The 20,968-nt window shown below is 43.0% G+C and overlaps 2 long non-coding RNA genes across 2 annotated transcripts; one reads left to right on the top strand and one right to left on the bottom strand.

Annotated features, from left to right (window-relative positions):
* The first annotated feature begins 5,886 nt into the window (after window positions 1-5,886).
* LOC118418670 lies at window positions 5,887-8,586 on the top strand. The gene is made up of 3 exons (XR_004831496.1): window positions 5,887-6,007; window positions 8,244-8,320; window positions 8,499-8,586. It is a non-coding gene; the product is annotated as an uncharacterized LOC118418670 (long non-coding RNA).
* Window positions 8,587-16,432: 7,846 nt separating this feature from the next.
* LOC118418675 lies at window positions 16,433-19,341 on the bottom strand. The gene is made up of 2 exons (XR_004831501.1): window positions 19,155-19,341; window positions 16,433-18,466 (listed from the first exon to the last, which is right to left on the bottom strand). It is a non-coding gene; the product is annotated as an uncharacterized LOC118418675 (long non-coding RNA).
* Between the last annotated feature and the right edge of the window lie 1,627 nt (window positions 19,342-20,968).

Genomic DNA, 20,968 nt, shown 5'->3' with positions numbered 1-20,968 from the left:
TGTTTTTCTTCGCCCTATCGCACTATTTTTGCAGTCTGCAGAGGATGTCATCCATAAAATTTACTTGCTGTGGCCTTGGTAAAATTCCCGGAATTTACACCAAGTCTTAAGCGCGTGCGCAATTGCATCATCCCATTGGAGGGTAATAACACGGGAAGGGTTGACGGATCGTCATGGTTTTTGATCTCTAGATAACTTGGGGAATGCCTTCTATAATCAAGTTCTATTAATGCAAACCAGGGGCTAGTTTGCACAATAATTAATTCGCAGCATTTCATAACAGGACAGTCAAACGTACATGTATTACATTAGTAACTGAGAAAGAATATATTTATAGATATTCATAGATACTAAATATGCAAATTGCTACCTAGCTCCGCAATGTAGTATGTTATATACATCCAATGTGTATAATGGACCATCGAGATAAAACATGTCAATATTGACGACTTAATACATTGCATGGACGTTTCCACAAAGTAATATAGTTTTCTTGTACAACCCTTTAAGAAAAATATACAACTCCTGCAATACAGATAATTATTTTTGACTTGTTGCTTGCAACAATGATGATGTAACATTCTTTGTTTCACAATGCAGTCCACTATATTGTGTAACCCATATGTCTAATGTACAATCCCTATAAACAATCTCATCAATGACTACAAGTTACTGTGAAAAACAAACCCTGCTTTTTCAACAATGTATTGTACCGGTAGTAACTGTTACACGTACAACCCTTTTAAAACTTATAATATATGCCCCTGTATACAATATCATCATTGCAATTATTCTTGGTGTACTGATTATCAAATCTTATGGGAAACATGTACACCCCACTATGTATAAAGTACTGTCCCTATATAGTACCATTTTGTTGTTGACCTTTGGGGCACTTCCTGCGGAGACGGGGTAAGACTGCAGCCCACGCTGGTATCGGCATGACGTAATGCCACCTAAATATAGCACGATTGCGTAATACCCACACCACACACACTATTTTCCAAGTACAAACATCCCCTGCAAAACCGTCAAAAGCCACTAAACGAAAAAAACGCCTCGTACGTTTCTTCTCCTTCTCAAGAACTACCCACATACCAAGTATCAGATCAATCTGTCCGGGCGTTCGCGAGATTTTCTGTTCACAGACACGCACCATACAACGGTTTCCAAACATACCTATTGCATTCTGCTAATTACCTCCTAATTTGCATAACAATCATACAATTATGTACATCACTACGTAAGCATACCTACAGTCATTCCGATCCATCGACCCCTGCTTCCATAATTCCTTCTCAAAACCTAACACAAGAATGACTTTCACCGCCCCAGCAAAACCCCTAAGTGGCCAAAACTTACACACCTTACTATTCATTTACACCGCTACATACAAACAAGGCTTTACAACATTACAAAGCGTATCTTACTGGAGTTGTACATTGCAACTAGACATTTTCAGAAGTACTGCAGTCGACAAACACTACCCTTGACCTTGACCTACACTGACCTTCCTTTATCGAGGACCTGGTATCGGCGACGAAACGCTGCTGTCGATCTCACCACGTCTTTACCGCGCGCGATCATAGGTGTGATTTTGTTTTCTATGCTATCAAACTTATCATGATTGTAAACACATGAAACAAGCACAAGGCCTGCTTATATGAATGAGTCACAAAAAAAGTGCCCAAAATCCCCTACTTCTGTTTAACACTGTATCGTCCTGTTGATATTGGCGCGTGTATCACTGTTTCAATCAATCCTCTTTTCATCTCACATTTGGTATTCGAAACATACAAGGTTTTAATACTCTACTCAGATATTCTAAAAAGAAACTTGGATGTTCTGTATACCAAACGTTAAATGAAAAAAAGGTTTGATTGAATCATTGTCACCCGCGGCCATAACAACTGGACGATAGTTTTGAACAGGAACGGGGAAATTTGGGCACTTCTTTTTCGTGACCCACTCACGTTAGCATGCCTAGTGTATGTTCCATGAGTTAACAATGATAATGAGTTGATACCATTGGAAGGAAAATCATGCAAGCTTTCTATAGATAGATATATAATATATTGAAATTAATACAGAAACAACAGAAAAATTATCAACCGAAGTTGATATTCCAACCTTTTTGTGCTGAGTGTATATCGCTGCAATCTGTACATTCGTGACAACTGATATTCCCCACTATCACATAATCTAGCCCAATATTTACACGGACTTCTGTGTGTAGAAATTGACCACCTTGCAAACATGACAAATAAAGTCCTAGGGAGTTTCGGGAAAATAAAAGTGCCGCCACAATGACTGCATTTACAGTAGAAACAAGATCAGCAGATCTAATCAATCAAGATAGAGCAGAAGTTGGGCCTTTAGAAGTGTTCATATTACAGAAACTTGTGTACCTTATCATGTTCGAGCGTGTTCCCAAGTGATCCTCATTAATCATGTACTCTCAAAAGTCTCCCCCATGATAGGCGCCACCAGTCAACTTTACACACACACCAATGACCTTATGTCATAAATCAAGCTTTCTACAACGATCTTGTAAAAGATAATAATATGATCAACCCAGACAAACACTTCCCACTCAAAGTCAACATGTCGACGTTCACAGACCTGGTCATCCTTTTCCTCCTCTGCTTCGCTCTTTACAGACTCCTACAACAGGTAAGAAATCTAAGCGCACAACCCGCCGTACGTGTAATTTGTCCGTACGTCTTCTCTAAACCACCCCGGCTACGTATTTATCCATACGTACAGACTGTACAAAGCACACGCGTCACCAGCACTGGCACGTACGGAAGCCACATTCGAGCAGCCGACTGGCAGACAAAGTTTGGCCGGCAAGTAAAGATGTAAGCCGTGTCTGTGTGCACCAAAATCCGTACGCTGCCCTACGACTTCATACGAAGGCGCAGCTCAACACTTCATGCACACAAAAATTTCCTACCTTTTGCCAAGTAAACACCACGTATTTGCACGTACGACGGGTTATGTCCATACCTTATATAACGTCAATAATCTATGTCATTTTACATGACTGGAATTTAGTATCAAGCGTTCCAACTGTTAAATCTTTTCAGAATGTACAGACGCCTCAGACACTGCCTGACTTTCAGTATTGCTGACATGTTGTACAAGACTATGATATTGCCTATTTTCGACTATTGTGATACTGTCTGGGGAACCTGTGGGGCCACCAAACAACGGCAACTACAAATACTACAAAACAGAGCGGCTAGGGCGGTGCTACAACGTAGGCAACGGGACATCAGCACTGTGAACCTCCACCAAACTCTCAACTGGAAATACCTGGCTGATAAGCGATTTGAGCACACGTGCATTATGGTTTTCAAATGTCTGACAGGCTTGGCTCCAACATACCTATCCGCCACTTTTCAGCACAACTCTCGTATCCATACTTACAACACTAGGCAGACCACTAAACTACACCCACCAAGCTACACCACCACATGTGGACAAAAAACATTTGCATACACTGGCACTAGCCAGTACAACAAACTAGCAGATAACATAAGAAACATCATGTCACAACACTAAAAGGCTTTAAAACAGCTCTGAAGAACATATGTTTATCTGACCTCAAGTAATATTGTCTCTCATGTGCCTTACTGTTCTTTAAATTTTTTTTGTTTGCTCAATCTCTACATATTATTTTAGTATCCATGCTTTGTAAATTTCAGTTTCATTAATTTTCGTTTTACACAAGATTTGATATATAATTTGACCTCTGACCTCCACCCCATCTCTTGACATATTGATTTCGACCTTGGAACGTTTTCGACATGAGTATGGACACTGATTATGATTTGACGCACCGGTTTTATGTTTTCTGTACTGTATGCTCTCCCTGGGTGTTCAAAGTTTGACTGATTGTTATCACGTTTTTGTCCTGTATTTATTATTTACATGTTTGTTTGATGGGCCCCCTTGGAAATCAACTACTGTATGCACTGTTGTAGGGGTAACCCATCTGTCTCAAGTCTCAAGATGAAATAAATAAATAAATAAGTGTATTCTCACAAAGCGTGCTAAATAACAACGACCTTCACAATGTACCACATACAATTTCTTGTGCTATAACAGTTATTGAACTTGCGTCTTCTATAGTACCATCAATCCAAAACAGCTTTACAGACAAACCTACTTCAAAAAATACCCTCATGACCTGCGTAATTCTACCTGCAACGGTTAACATTAGCAGAAAACAACAATAATACTTTCTTAACTAGGCGGACATTACAAGTACATCATAAGAAAACAAAAGTTACGCCTATTTCACTATCATGTGTAACCATTTTTTTTCTTGACATGTTATCAATTGATAGCAAAAGGTACACAACCTATATATATATCTATGTTAGATATTCATTTCCCAACACCTTACACAACAAGAAACATGTCACAAAAAGAATTTTGAAAATTGGTCAATGTTTGGTGAAAATATTGACCAAAATATGAGTCTGTACAGTGTCTTCAAGACCTTGTCTAAAAACTGCCATAACTAAGTAAGCCATAGATGGTAAAAAACGGTTCAAACTCGGCAGAGAGGTAAAACAGAGCATTATGGTTGTAAAAAGTATAATGTTATGATGTTAAGTATTATACATTTATTATAAATTCTAATATAATATAATGCATATTTTTTTGACAAAAAAGCAAACCGAGGACCTATTCCCAGCATTAGAAACGTATGATTTTTGGAGGGTACATACTTTGATCTACTCCCGTTTAGGAACTGTTTAGCAACATTAAAAATATTATTCCTGTTTTAGTAAACAACCCAAAGGGTGCTCCTCCTGCAAAAAAAAAGATGAAACCCATAAGTGTCCCTTATATTCTTACAAGTAGGGGTTGTTGGGAGTTATTGTGACCTCATATCGCGCGGCCCTATTTTCTTTTGCCCGGTCCCCCGGGTAGTCGTCTTGGGCAGGTTTGACTGTAGTTCAATAATACACGCAATTCAAGCGCAAAGAACCCAATGCTTTTTTTTTTGGCTTTCATTGTCTTGGTGACAACAAAAGTTTTGTCATTTCAGGTCCAAACATTTTCAAGTCCAAACTTAACAAACTAGTGAACTATGGGAAGCCAGAGAAGGTGAAGCCCAAATTTGTCCTCGACATCAATGTTGTCTTGGACAAAGAAAAGAAGGGGTCTACCCTCCCCCCCCTCACACAAAGTGAGGACTTGCGCCTTTAAGAAAAACATGTTTTTCAATGGCAATAGCCAGTAATCCATAATAGTATCAAATGATAAATGATTATGTGCCTTCATGTAGTACGCAACATAGGACATTTGGGTAACTGTACATAGTACTGTTTGTATTCCAAGCAAGTCATTGCTCCTGACTCCAAACAACTTACACGACCTGTTGTGTCTGGGTCACCCCCTATGGGACATAGATCCCTCTCCTCATCAGCCTAGTGTCTAGTCTAGAATCATCACCAATTACTGAAAAGTTACAAAAATGCCCTTGCATAAAATACTAGTGCCCTGTCCATGGCTGTAGAAATGACTGTGCTTAGAACTTGTGTACCCCTTGTGTAATTCATGTTTTCCCAATAATATGGTTCATTTGTAAAAAAAAAATGACCTTGCGTAAAATACCATGTTCATGACTGTAGAAAAAACATGACTGTGTTTAGAACGTGTGTACCCATTGTGTAACCCATGTTTCCCCAATTATATGGTTCATTTGTCAGGACATACAGATGTCAAACCCACCAGAAAAGGCCTGTACAGAGCTGACAGCTGTGGGAGGTACAGTTACTGTAGACACATGAGAAGAGGCACATGTTGCCTCCTTAATTTGTCATGCCGACTGCTTCGGCTCCGGGCTTCGCTTCGGGCGGGCGGCCAGACCGCGTTCCCTCGACGGCGACACCTTGGCTCATCCTTAGTTTTCAAAGTAACCTAAATGTTTCGCGGTCCGTCCGCCTCGGACAGATTTTCCTACAGCATCCAAGCAACTGATTTCCCGGTAAGATTTGATGGTTCCTATATTATGACGAGCGCTGTTGTGTTCCAAATTCGCCTCTATTTTGGGAGGGTCCCTGATAGTGTAAGTTAGGTTTGACATGCGAATGGCGTTGTATTTGATGCATTGATATCTCAGTGTATGCCTTGTATCTGTCCCTTGATCTTTGAACAATGTTGTGAGCCGTACAAAGTCCGAATAAAAGGAATGTAAACTTGACACCTCATCTTGTTTGAGCCTTGGTTTATGCATAGGCGGTAGGCCAAGGAATTGTTGTCGGATCCCCCATGCTTTTATACTGCCTGGATGATGTTACGAGTGTGGCTAGCTCTAAAGGAAGTACATGTACTCGGGATAACCCGAGCGGGTGCCGAACGTCGGCGAGTTCCGAGCGAAGGCACCCGAAGGTCGCCGAAGGCGACCAGCACTAGAAGGTCGCCGAAGTCGACCAGCTAGCGGAGCGAGCGATAGGTAGGAAAGGCCTTTCAACCATCGTCATTTTCTGCGAATTTTCGTCATGTAGAGGGCTTTATTGAAAAGATTTATCATCGGTGGAACATTCACATTTAATCTGAAGTACATGGCGGGCATAATACCCTTTTTCAAAAGAAAAATATACGGCATTTTGTGTTGTCGAAATTTGTCCGATTTCCGGGGCTCTGCGTTACCAGCACACACAGCACCCAAAAATAAACAACGCATCATACAAAACGCGTATCGGCGGTTTCTTTACCAAAATGTGTTGCACGAGAAATTATTCCGTTTTCTGTATACAGTCAGACTTTACTTCAGGATCGGCCTCGCAAACCCCTACAAAAACAATGAAAATTGTTCTGTTCCCCCCGATCAAACTGTACTTGCAGTGCAGCGTGGATTTTGTTAGCATGTAGAAACTCTCATAGTTGTCACATAGTTTCAAAATACCTGACTATACGCTGAAACAGCCCCGCTGTACCATAAGTCCGGTTGAAAACATGGCAACTGGTAACGCACATCTGGGACGTCCGTTTCCTACCCAGTGATTTTTCCAGTAAGGAGGGTTAGCTCTGCTCTAAGGATGACCGGAAGGGCTGACGGGGGCCGTTTATGAGCGCAGCGGGGTGCCATTATCTGGTGGATCGGTGCCTTTGAATTGGATCGAGTGCCAGTTTCGTTGATTTTGGCACCACTGTACTGTATTTCCTCTTTGTTGCAAAACAACAACAATTCCGAGGCCTATTGCCCATGGTTTATGGTGAGAGTTGAGAGAAATAGAGTAAGCCAAATCCTAACCACTGTCCTACCGCACATACCACCGCGTCCCTAGGGCGTCATTTCTAGCACATTTCGGCCCCTTCCCAGTAAACAACTTCATCGGCTGTTCCATTTACTTTCGACCCCCACGTTCCTCCACACGCTATTTTTTTTTTTTTGTCGTTGCTGGGCGGACCTCTTGCCGTTCCCGGCATTGTCCTTACCCACTGGTTGTGAGAGAACCACGTTTTCTTTTCGTTGGCTTAAGCGCGATGATGAAAATTCTTCTTCTCAAACTTCTGTCTTCCCGTATTCCTCCCTGCCCTATTGTTGTCGTACGGTCGCCTGTCAGCCTTATGACAATTCGTTTCAAATATTCTGATTTTGACAATAAATAACTATCCGTTGTTACGTTTCTTTGAAAACATCCGTGGGACAACTGCCTGCGACACCATCGAAATTCTACTTTTAACTTTAATACTAATGCTGCGAATTTTGAACTTTCTTGAATCGAAATCTTACTACGAATTCATACTTTTTCAGGCGTTTTCCCCCTCCTTGCGCGTTTAGTCACCAGGTGAGCCGTTCATTCTTAACCGTTTATTCTTAACCAGTTATTTTTCGATCATGTCTTCCGACTCTACACAACCGCCATTTTCTCCGACTACTTCTACAGCTGACTTCGTACCGGTTTCCCGACCGCCCTCACCTCTCCTCACCTCTGATTTCGACTCTGACTCCCCCCTGCCTTCACCTGCGTCCCAGTCGTCTACACCTATCTATTCGCCTTCTTCTCCTGACTCCCATTATTATTCTTATCTGTTTTCCCCGATTTCCCATCTATCTCCCCACTATCCGCCCGATCTCTCTCGGCGTCGCCAGAATCAGACCTGTTTTCTCTGATTTCCCCATCCACCTCCCCGCCATCTGCCCAATCTCTCTCATCGTCGCCAGAACCTGACTCCCATTCTTATTCTCACCTGTTTTTCCCGATCTCCCCATCCAGCGAAGAAGTTTGGGTCGTAAAGGAGGGGCATATCATCGCCAGCGCCGTGATGACTCTTACATTTGCCAAAACTCGAGGTAGGTGTAAATTTATATTTTCAAAGAGTCAAAATAGTGATTTTGCTTGGGGCGTGGTTCGAAACACAGGCAGAATTTTTTTAAATAACACAGTATGTAAACATTTCGAGAAGATGATAAAACTAATACACCGTAAATATGTCTACCGATCCATATTTACATATGTACTTGTTTACAGATGGCTGCAAGACAGACTTCTACACCCTGCTCTTGAAAGAGAAGATCTCCAAAAGGGACTTCGAGTTGCCACTCATATTAAGAAATGAGCAGACAAGATGGGCGGAAATCGCGTCCAAGTAGCTCAATAACACAGAGGTGAACTATGCGCAGATAGGCCGTAAAATTTGCTTGGAAGAAATCGGAGAAAAGTAGAAAATGTGTGGTTCTAATGTGGTCTGTCTAAACAACTGATTCAGACCCAATGTCTTGTGTACACCGTTATACTTTTTTATCATGGCCAATATTTCCAGTAGAGTGACACCACGGGCAGCGAAGCCTAATTTACCTAGGAATCACCATGAGATAAGATTTTACACTCATGTTTAATGTTTCTTGCTTATTGGGGGCAATAGTGAACCGTTACAATTATCTGATCTTGCCGACATGAATTGCCGACAATAGTACAAACAATGCAATCAAAGTTGATGCATAGTTAGATGGAGTGTGGAAACAAATCAGTTGAAAATATTCCAGTTGAAAAAAAAATACATCAAGTCAGTAGTGTCCAATGGAAGAGAGAGATTGTATCTGTTGAGTTGATATCTGCTCCCAAGTACTTAACTACCCTTCAGGTCAACATGGATTTGGAGTATCAATTGTAGTTGTTGAAAAAGGCAAATGGCCGGCAATTGATCGCCACGATTTTACATCAGTGACCTGTCTTACATCTAACTTTCGCTAGCCTAAGTTTACTTTTGCTCTTCCATTCCAAGTCAAGAGGCAGCGAAAATAGTCAGAGGTTCACTTTATTTTATCATTACACGTTTGTTGGATATCTCCTGTGATGCATTACTATGTATATAGTACTAAACTATATCATCCATATAATCAAATCAACATGGCCTGATGATAAAAAGATTAACCATTCATTCTTGCATTATCGAACTTGTAAGTGCATTTTCTAAATATGCATATTTCATTTAACATTATCAGCAGTGATCAACAGAACGCATTCCTTAACAAGCTGCAGCAGCAGCAGGCCGTTCGCGAAAGAGATGGCAGAGAGTTTCCAGCGAATGGACCAACGATTGCAAAAAATGGAGAGCGACAGGAAAGAAGAAAAGAGGCGAGAGGATGGAAACCAAGAGAAGAATCCGAAGGAACTGTAAATATACAGCTCAGAAGTCCTGCCCTCCATGGTACCAAGCTGCAAACAAAGGTGGTGGAGCCGTGGTCCCTTGTAAGCTGCACCTGCAGGTGAGGAGCAGGGAGACAGCTGTGGAGGTGCTGAGAGCTGGGTTCGAGAGCGACCTCGGTCGGAGAAGGACGTCCTGACCATCCTATAGGTTAACGTAACGCCGGCCATGACTAATAAAGACTTCAAGAAAATAAATGTTTCGATTGCATCCTTTAACTAAACGTCATGGCAAGTAATGGCACTTCAAAGACATATATGTTTTGAGTGAACAGTCTTTCCGTTTCCTAGAATTGTGACTGATTCTAACGTTACCTACTGGATTATGCATTTTCCAGTTTTTAAAACGTTGTCATTACGCAAGTTTCACGTGCAATAAAATCCAAAGTTACGACAGTTCTATGACGGAATATAATGCCCTAGCAAACATCATACGCACATAAAACTACTTAAAATGAGGTCCGGAAAAAGATGATTTCTCAGTTTTACTAATTCTACTTTTACTTTTAATTTTGCATTCTCAGCAACGGTAAACATGGCGGTACAGCGTATACAACCCTATCCCTACTCCAAAGCAGCAGAAGATCGGCGGTTTACGTATGTATGCGTAAAAATCAATCGTAAAATCACTTAAACGTTGATCTGCTATGATAAATACTAGGCTGAGAACTTGAATTCTCGGTCAACCTAGCAGAGTTGCGGGAATTCGAAGGTGCGTCATCTTGGATGTGTGGTGAAATTTTGGGGTCAAGATAACTACGCCTGTGTTTAGGCAAACAGCTTATAGGTCATACATTGGCAGTAGCTAAAATTAGCCATTTGGAAGGAAATGATTAATGGTATGATAGAATGGAATACAGGTTGAATTTATCTGCTAATCACTATTAAAAGAATAGGAAATTACTTTCCACTAGTACAGAGAAGAGATCGCAGCTCTAACTCTAAAGTCTTTACTTTAAGTTAAATGTGCACCTTACCAGTAAATATGTCTCAACTCTGAAAACACTTCTCATTGTGACATGCGACATGGCATTTCCCAACCCCAATTTCCAAATCATATCATTCAATCATATCTGTTTTGTTAAAAACGTCCAACCAAATTTTGTGTATTTTAGAAACAGGCTAAATAACATAATTAGAAATAGACAACAATCTTTGTAACCTCATGAACAGAACTTGATGATATTTACTTTTTAGGTATTATTATGTTTGTAAACTTTATATTGAACTGTCTCTACACTGGTAGTGAATGTTAATAAAGTTATAAAAAAGTACTACCAACATTTAATGGAAATGTTTGAGGAGATAGGAAAGGTGACAGACACAACAGCAATAAATTGCAGTTTTGTGAATATTTCTGGATGGATGGATATCTTTGTGGATACCACAACCACACCGAGCCTCGAGCCTTCCTACTCAAACTAGGGCCTGATGGGAGATCTGTTCCCCAGTCCTACAGAATGCACTCGAACCGACACAAAGACTGGACCATCCTACCCAACTTTTTGAAGAACGAGCCCCAAGTCACATCCATACCAAAGGAACAGACAAAGTTATATATGCTTTTTTTCTTTTCCCGTTAAACTTTCCGATTGTTGACATCACAAAGTAATAAAGTTTGCATATTTGTCATCAAATTTAATCCCGAGTGTTTACACTTTGTTTACAGATCTTTGAATCTGACTTTGGCCACCAGGATTTATAACAACTGAGAACGGATTTTGAAAAATGTATCGCTAAATTATAAATAGATGACCCAGAGAACATTCACAAATGGAGGCGATTTTTCCAAGGACGCCAGGCGTTAGAAGCAAAATGGTCTTGGAAGCAGCAAACATGGCCACTGAAGCAATTGGAGGTAAAATCTGATGTTTTTAATTAAACATGTCAAACTGTTACACTTTCATCATGCAGACTCTAGTAGGTAATTGTCTATCTTGTTTTTTCTTAAAGCATAAACTTAAAGCATTTCTGTCAAATTTGAGAGAACATCCATCCCTGAAGCTAGCCTCTCATCTTCAACTGAGTCTAGTGAGGAAATAGGTGTTATAAAGTGACTTAATAAAGGGCACAACATTGGAGCCTGCTAGAGATTTGAATCCAGAACCTTTATACCGGTATTATGATCATTATTCAATCTTTTTGGAGACTTTCAAGACAAAAGCGGCAACTATGCCTGGAAGCACCCCGACTCCGCCACTCAGAGGCTGACAGTGGCACCAGGGGGAAATGAGTAGGCTGGAACAATACAGTAGTTCAAGGACTTCCTGCATCTGAAAGTCAAACAGCGGATTGAAGAAGGAGTTCAAGAAGAAGACTTGGTGCCAGCCTTTGCCAAATTAAAGGCGTTCCGAGCAAACAGATTTAATATTCTGTTTGAGTGTGCGTCTGACCTCTACCTCCACAGGAAAGATATACAAGGCATGTTCCAGGACGGGTATGTTAAAGGCAGCAAATACGCTTCTGCGAGCAGTCCTAGCTGACAGCAGTCCTAGTTCATGCTCGGAATCCAAACAAACTAACAGCTAGAAATGATGACTGACGCAGATATCAACAACAACATTGTCCTACGGAACCGTACATTTTGTGCAAACAAAACTGGAGCGTGTAACTCATGCGGTGATGAACTAAAATCTGTACAAACATCTACAAGATTTCAATTTCAGACAGGCTAAAAGAGGCCCTTGTTAGCCTCAATCCAGAAAGCAGGGCTCAGTTGCTAAAAGGCCAAAGATAATGGAGTGCCAGCTGGATTGCTTTGACCTGAAGGACGTAGCTGAGGATATCAAAACTTCATATGTCCCATTGAAATCAGGTTAAAGTCTAGTACCTCGACATGTACTTAATCACACACACAAATGATTTTCAAGCAGTAACTATTTTTTGGTCCTAGTTGTGACTTAATTTTGGTTTTTGCATGTTGTAGGTTAAGCAGGTAATACAATCATTGCAATCGTTAATGTGATGTGGAAATTGTCATGTGTCGGGAAGACTTGATAGAATATATGAGATAACGCTTGAGAGACATAAATTGGCTGAAGCCTTATTATGCTCAGATTGAATGCACATAATGTGTGCACATGTGCTCAACTACCGCTGGGGGCGTCATCATCTTCGCTCCGACATGCCGTCATCGGCCGGCGCAAGTCATCAGTCCTCCGTCAATCCTGACGTCCTTACTGAGAGTCTGTCATCCGCGTACGTGTGACTGCACTTCAATATCTGTATCCAATTGCGACAACGTCACGGCCTACCTGACGTCAACTGTCTGCCCGTACGCCACCGTGACAGCCAACTCACCGCTGCCAGTAACACCTCCACCTGACGTCAACCACCTGCCTGTTGTGTGTGTTTCCTGCCTATGGTGAACGCAAACCCCTATGGACTTCAGGCACGCGTCATGTCTTGACCTCCTTTGTGCTAACGAACAACCTGAGTGGACGGTAACGGTTTGTGAGTGACAGAGGTTTCTGCAGTTCGATGTTTCTTGGTTTCTCCATTCCAGTCAACGCCTTCTGCGCATGGACCAAAACGCAGACCCAATGTCTCATCTGGAAGAAGAGCGGTCCCGACGTCCACCAATACCTGAAGGGGACGCTGGTACCCGCTCGGAAACCCAGGATATGCGCGGAAGGACTGTAGGACAGGGTACCGCGATAGACCGAATGAACGCAATGTGCAAGGAAGCCCTCCATAAAGAGGCTGAAGCTATTAAACTATCCGACCCGGTCTGGGTGCATGCCTTTGAACAGAATCGAGCAGTGAAGGCCGCCCTGGAGCAGTTCCGTCGAGGTGCACGCCGAATACAGAGCCAGCTACTGATGGAACTGCTACAGTGCGTTACGAGACCGCACTCGTGCATCCACCAGCTGCTGATCGCCGACGAGTGGGGAAACAAGGACCACATCGTGCTCCGGCCATACCCAGGGTACCCGCCGGGAAGAGGCGAACACTTCGATTATTGCGCGGAAGCGGAGAAGCTGGAACAACAAATCTACGAGAGGCGCCTGCTCTCGGACGACGATATCATCCGATACACCCTCAGACAGGTGGGTGGAAGAAGAGTCCATATATTTATTTATGGGGATTTATAGGCAGGAGTAGCCCCGGCACGAAGTAATCTTGCTATCCCCCTGACCTACTTTTGTGGGTTGGCTATAGGGTGGGTTATTCATCGTTCCACACCTTTTCCTTACGGATTCTACGAAGGTGGCCATCTGGGGTACCGTAACGCGACTTCTGTCCCATTTGATGGCAGAAACTGTAGGCATAGTCGTCTGCCCCGCAGATAATCCCGTGCCAAAGGACACGGAAAGAATTAACCTCCCTTAAGAGAGATCCGTTCTCGTGGTAGGTGGTGCGTATAAAATACAGGATCGTTCCTGTTGTTATCCCAAGGTCGTCGAATGTTGCGATGTCAGACCATATGGATACATGCCCCGTACCCCGTCTAACTCCCCTCCCCACTTCGCAGACGTTGTCGAGGACTCGGTCTCCGCCCCGGAACCGTTGTTCCACCTCTTGCCTGTCGAATGGGCAGCCCACGATAGTTGTACACACTGATCGGAAACTGGCAAAGTTCTCGGGGGCGACTCATCTCTTTCGTTTGAAGACTGGCTAGACGAGGTAGAGGGGGCCTTGGACACCTGGGGGGGGGGGGGGGGGCGCTCTCGAACAGAGGGCCCGCCTGACTTGGACGAATTTAGAGGGGGAGGCGACACAGGAGGTTAACGTTCTGGAGCCACGGGGCCGGGGGGACCCCCAGAAGATCCTAGACACACTGAAGAGGGCATTTAAGGATACTGAATGAACAGCAGCTGGAAGATGGAAAGTATGTGGAATACATTGATAAGCCGGTAGCTGAAGATGAGAGAACATGAAGAGGCGTGCTGCTTGTGGTACTGTGGTACTGCTGGCTACCATCCTCACCCGCATGACAAAGGAGAGCTCGCTACCGGGTCACCTGTCCAGTCGTACCCTCCATGGCCCAAAGTTGAAAATAAAGGTGGTGAAGCAGCACCTGTAGGTCAGGAACAGGGGGACAGCTGTGGAGGTGCTGAGAGCTGCGTTCGAGAGCGACATCTGGCCAGAGAAGGAGGCCCTGACCACCCTTTAAGTTAACGTAGCGCCATGACTAATAAAGGACTTCAAGAGAATACATGTTTTGATTGCACTCTAACTTAACGTCATGGCAAATAAATGCACGACTTTCCGTTTCCAAGATTTGTGACTAAGTCCTGTACGTCATACGCGGATATATCGATGGGTACAAATTATTATATAACCAAGAAGTGAGGCAGAAGTTGTCTTAACCAGACACCTCCAAGCTCGGCTGCAAGCTCAAGCAAAATTCAACACCAAAGATGAGCAGGGAACAAGGTCGCACAAATTTGACGACAATTACAAGCTCAAATCAAGAGATACGAATGCAACAAAATTCCGGGACGAGGTAGTCATGGCTGATCGGGGCTTCCCCATAGCTGAAGATGTTTGCTGATCCCACCCGGCAAGAAGGGCTGCCACCAGATGACACAGGCAGAGGTTGCAACACTGTAGCCAACCTGCGAATCTTCGTTGAGCAGGCGATCAGACGTCTGAAAACCTTCCGCATTCTGAAGTACGAACTGCCCATAACTCTGCTGCCTCAGATTGATGACAGTCACAGTCTGTGCAGCACTTTGCAACTTGTTAAGTATCAGTTTCAGTTGTAGTATGCTGTAACATTGTAATAGGCATTGAATGGACACATTACACTTTGTGCAAAGACAGAAGTAATGATACATGTAACTTGTGTAAGTTCTATAGTTTGTACGACGTAAATCCTGAGTGGCTTCATTATCTTACCTCTTCCACACACTTCAGGCGTTAATGATTCCTTCCACTGAACCCAGAATGACTAAGGGGGCTACCATCAGGTAGCTGCATTACGGACCAAAGTAACTTTCTTTCTAAAAAAATCACCGTCGACAGATTCCTTTGCTGGCCACTTTTACCAGACGATGCGCCTCGTAGCCAAGCTACCAGCTACGAGTCTGAGCTCAGTGTACAACATGTCCCTACTGACCACTGAGTTCAGAGTGGTAGGTAGAACCATATCATGTCTTCCACGTAAGCAAATAATAATGTTATAGTCTCAGAAACACTGCTGTTTGGTACGATATTGTAGTCATCTCTTTTGCTTCGGGGTGCAATTATATACAATTTATTTGTATGTGGATTGTGGATTTCATTTTGCCATCAAGATGACTGACCATTGTGAACCACAGTGAACAATAGTAATGTTACGTTGCCTCTTAAACTTAATTTTACAAGTGTAAATTGCGACATATTCTTTTGTGCTATCCTCACTGTATCAGCATAGAAGCCTTATTTGACTTTCTTTTAGAACGGACCATTTTGCATTTGTGTCGGTTGAACTCTTACAGGTACGAGATGGAAATGCAGCCTCCAGGAGTGTGAGCGATATTATCCGGAAGCACCTGATGATGCCAGAAAACCGGCACGTCCTGGGAGGCCACGAACCAGAGATCTGCTTCAGGTATGGAGAAGGATGGCAGACCACAGGCCAAGAACAACATCATTGGCGCTGTGATGGCCTGCATCACTCAAGTCCGAGACCTGCAAGAGGCCCTGGTTCACCCGAGAACTGTACGAGAAGAATACTGCGTTTTTGTACAGCGGTACGTAATTCCCACCCCTACTCACCGCCGGGCCGACCAATATAGGAGCACGATTTAAGTCAGACTAGTGTAAATAAATGCCTTGTAATTTTTTATTCAAAATACAAAGAGCAGAATTAAATGTGAAGAAGACAATGCTCCAAATATATATGTTATTGCCAAGGTATACTTGATCTAATACGACAAATGAAAAGAATAGCATCAATGTAAACATCAGACCTTACTTCAAGTATAAGCAACATATTGTCACTATTTAAGGTTCCACTTTATGACATGTTCATCACACCTTTGTGGTGAAGTCTGGTACTGATAGAGCTGTATAAATTCTTCTTCTTGTGTGAACATAGCTGTTGCCATTCTTGATACTGTATATTAGACTAAGCCACTAAGGACATTGCTCACCCAATATTTGAAAAGAAGATTATGAAGAGCAGGTCAAGGCTGGAGCAAGAGTCTTTGAGGAGATGACAGAGCTTCAGCAGAATGGACTGCAAATGGAAGTTGAAGGAGAAGAGAAGCTTGTCCGAATAAAGTGGTATGTAACAGGCGAAGACCGTGCTGTTCATGTTTCGCGTGGACAGCGCAAAACTTTCTTCAAGCAACGACTTAGCCCCCAAGTCCTTCTTGGAAAGCCGCTGCCTTCCACGTACAAGAAGAGCATCGCTCAGAACCAAAAAAACTCAGTCAGATTCTCAGCCACACGCTATTGTGACGCTACACGACAGAGCTTAAAATGGCGAGTGCGCGTGCTTGAGGATCACGTAGTAGAGTGGATCAGGACATTGTGTTTTGCTTACATAGGTTTTCAAGGCAAGCACGGCATCGAGAAAATCCATACTGCATTGAATAATGTGGGAAGAATGACATGAGGAATCGCCAACAAATCCAAGCAGCTACAATCACTGCTGTACTATCATCTAATTGCAGTCAGTCCAGACCACAAGAAACGTGCCAGGCCGCATGCTCAGTACCCACGGCGACGTACCGCTCAAGTTATGTGTGAACATAAGGTTCACACATCGGGGGAAATCTACACGTAGCACAAGAAATAACACGTGTATTTCTGTTCCGTTATGTTGTATTACAAGCAGAATCGGCACTCAGTATATAATATCGCAACCTTTCTGTCGGACACAATCCATTTAGGAAAAAACTTGAACTGGTCTGCGTTGAAAGGTCAGGTCACTATTGCGAATTGCCAAGTGAGACCTCGAGACATGCAGGCTCGACCGCCTCCAGACATGCAGGCTCCACCGCCTCTAGACACGCAGCCTCCACCGCCTCTAGACATGTAGGCCGAAACGCCTCTAGACACACAGGCTCGACCGCCTCTAGACATGTAGGCCGAAACGTCTCTAGACACACAGGCTCGACCGCCTCGAGACATGCAGGTCGAAACGCCACAAATTCAAGGTGGAGTAATTGCGTACCATTCTCATACATATATTAAACAATAAAAATCAAAGTCAATGCTATTGTCAAACTTGAACACGAAGTCCTTCACCAACCTAAAGCAACTTCAGCAATGACGTACAGAAGGTCATGCCAAAGACTGTAACCCACCGTGACTATTGAAAGTCAGTTCAACCAGGTCCCAACCTATATTATATATATACTGTGGACCAGATACAGGATGTTAACCGCTTATGTTATTCAGATGACAGCAGTGAACTGACAAAACCTTTAATGCTGTAATCTTTAACTTTTTGTAGTATAGTGACTGAGATTTTAATTGTCCAAACATCCAACACACCCATCTAACTAAGCTGAACCAGCCCCCACTGAGCCAGAGGCACAGTCCCCGAAGTCTGGGTTTCCAAGAGGCTGGACAGCTGTAACAAGAGACCTGACTAACAAAACACTGAGTAAGTTGGATGTTCTGCCAAAAGCCCAAAAATAACCATCGATGTCATCAGTGATGTGTCACGATTTGGTCTGCCACCAATGGTAACTATTTATCGTATATATTCACAATATTGTTGGGGGGACCTCCTCTTATGATCAAAATGTTGTCTTTAGAGTGTGACACTTCTCTAACGGAGGTGTCCATCTGTTGATATGGTCTTCGCCAGTACATTGCGTTGATTGATGTTCGCCTCATCTCACGAGCTTCTGTACAGGAAATACAAATTAACACCAAGATTAGTTGTGCAAAAATCTTTCTTTTGCTGTTGACGCGATATTTATGTCTTCAAGTTGGTCTGGCAATAGCTGTTATTTTTTATCCAACAGAGAGAACTGGAGATAGAACAGTTGATACTCATGGTCAATATACACTTAAATACATAAACACGTTTTCATGGTTTGGAAACACATTAAAACTATGTTAACCACAAATACGCTGTGTGGTATGTTAAACAAACTCGAGAATTGACCGATCAAAGTAGACCAATCCGGTCCGCCAACACGTAAACAAGATAATCCATCACAGATGTCAGTCGCGGTCGGCCTCACGCTTTCAATTCTTGAGTAATTTTGTCAACAATTGCGGTCGAAAAACGGGTGAATATCGTCGAGTTAGTACAAGACCCTGGACAGCAACAGAAACTAGAAGTTCAGGACAAAACCTGAATGTTTGGATAAACTGACGTGTTGGTTGCGAGACACATTCCAAACGCTGCCTTACACAACATGGTGTGGATAAAGGAAACGGCAGAATCAATCTATGTTCCTGACCAAGAATTCGTCAACATAGACATACGGGCAACCAAAATCTTTAAAAGCATTCTTCTTACATAATGACAAAATAAGAGGACTATTTGCCAGGAAAAATGTCATCTTACTGTCCAAAGAAACCTACCTCTCGCCACCGCCCTTCTTCTCCAACTGAAGCTGCGTGACTGTGCGACGGAAATACAGTACATATCCATCCGCCGTCAAGATTGTTCAGCTGTGTGCCAACAAATAATTCACCGTGAACAGCTATTTTGTTTGAATTATTAGGCACATGTACCAAAGCAGGAAATAATGCCAGTGATCTAAAATCGAGCTCTAATTCCATGGATGCTTCCTCCTTGTGTGGAACTATCTTCTGGCGGCACTTGTGTACATCCTGTCTGAGGAGGGTATTCGGTGGCCTGGGGTAGCGAGGCTCACAAAGGGTTTGTCCGGAGCGGTTGTGGATAATACAGAAAATGCCAACTGGTTTTGTTTCGTGTCTTCCACAGTTACCAGAAACAAAGCGATCATAACAAAGCTAATAATGAAGACCTTTATTGCACATTTTGCCCCACTTGGCAAGTAAGGGTCACGTGATAAAAATCATACACATGTGACAATGGTCACAATGGTAACAATCATTTACATTTATATGTGCATTTATATGTCTTGTGATTCTTTAAGTGGTATATATTGCATTCAGTCTGCAAAAATTCTAGGAATTGCACAGGCATTTTTCCAAGAATGCTAGTACTCCACGGGTTCGATGAAAGAGCTGGGCTGGGCCCCTGGCCTGTCTACCTGGCCTGTCTACCTGGCCTGGCCATCACGTCAGGCCACCAAGATACCCCCATTCATACCCTCAGAAATTCTCAGCCTCTCATCTAGCTGCGCCCTCTAGCAGAATATAGACAAATTGCCGAGAGCATGTACTTACTGCATTGTCAAGCCACCTACGAGCAAAATAAACTGATATCTATTCAACGTTACTTGTCTGAATTTAAATTTCTAAGGGTCTGCAAATAGATAAACAACAACATTAAGGGAGATAGAAACGACGCTTGTGGTTGATGTTGAGAACAACGATACCACACACACAGTGTAACATTTGATCTAGTGGTAAATGTTATAACAGGCAGTTTGGCCAAACAAAGGAGGTCATATTTAGGTCACCACGTAACTGCAGGCCTGAGTATGGCAGAAACGGGTGCTGTCAGAGGATTGGACTTTGACTTGACATTTTCCCCTTCACGTCATCGAAGGTTTGAAGATTGAATATTTAGTCTTCAATGTTCATAACAAGGACTGACTGCTTTAAAACAAGGCTGGAATACAGCGGTTTGTTTTTCATTTAGCAAATGTTAGTTTAACACACTGCTTTAGGGACCCGATCCCCCAGACAACTCTCTAAGGGAACTAAGCGCCAAGCATGTGACCCCGGTCATCACAGGCGCTCCACCTGTCACGTCCCTTTTAATAAACCAGCAACAGGCGCTTGTCCAGGGACAAAATACATGTAGTTGATTGAGAGGCATAGTAATTGCTACTCTTTAGCACTGTCAGAGAACTCAGCCTGGCCTGTCAGCCCGCCCTTGACTGGCCCTTTGAGGAAGTAAAAATATAACTCTGTCTGGGAGGTATTAGGCCTTTCTACCAGCCAGAAATACAAGTACCACAGTTTGTGTGTTTTTGATCTGTTTTCGACTAGACAGTACAACAAAAAGAGAAGTAATGTTCATGACGTGCTGTTTAGAGGTAAAACAACACTTTCCTCTCCCAGTCCCCGGAGCCAACAGTCTCCACTCATTCCAACACAGAGTTCCCCAGTTGTTTCTCTGACCCCTGTGTGACATCGAGGCCACAGAAATGGCTGGGGAGGGGAAACCCACCAGACCAAGAAACTCTGCTCTTCGGAAAACTTTGTACAGAAAGTACTGGAAAGTCTTAAATGACCGA

The sequence above is a fragment of the Branchiostoma floridae genome, chromosome 6 (assembly GCF_000003815.2).
Source record: "Branchiostoma floridae strain S238N-H82 chromosome 6, Bfl_VNyyK, whole genome shotgun sequence".
Taxonomy (NCBI): Eukaryota; Metazoa; Chordata; class Leptocardii; order Amphioxiformes; family Branchiostomatidae; genus Branchiostoma; species Branchiostoma floridae.
This window is presented reverse-complemented; position numbering and strand designations above follow the sequence as displayed.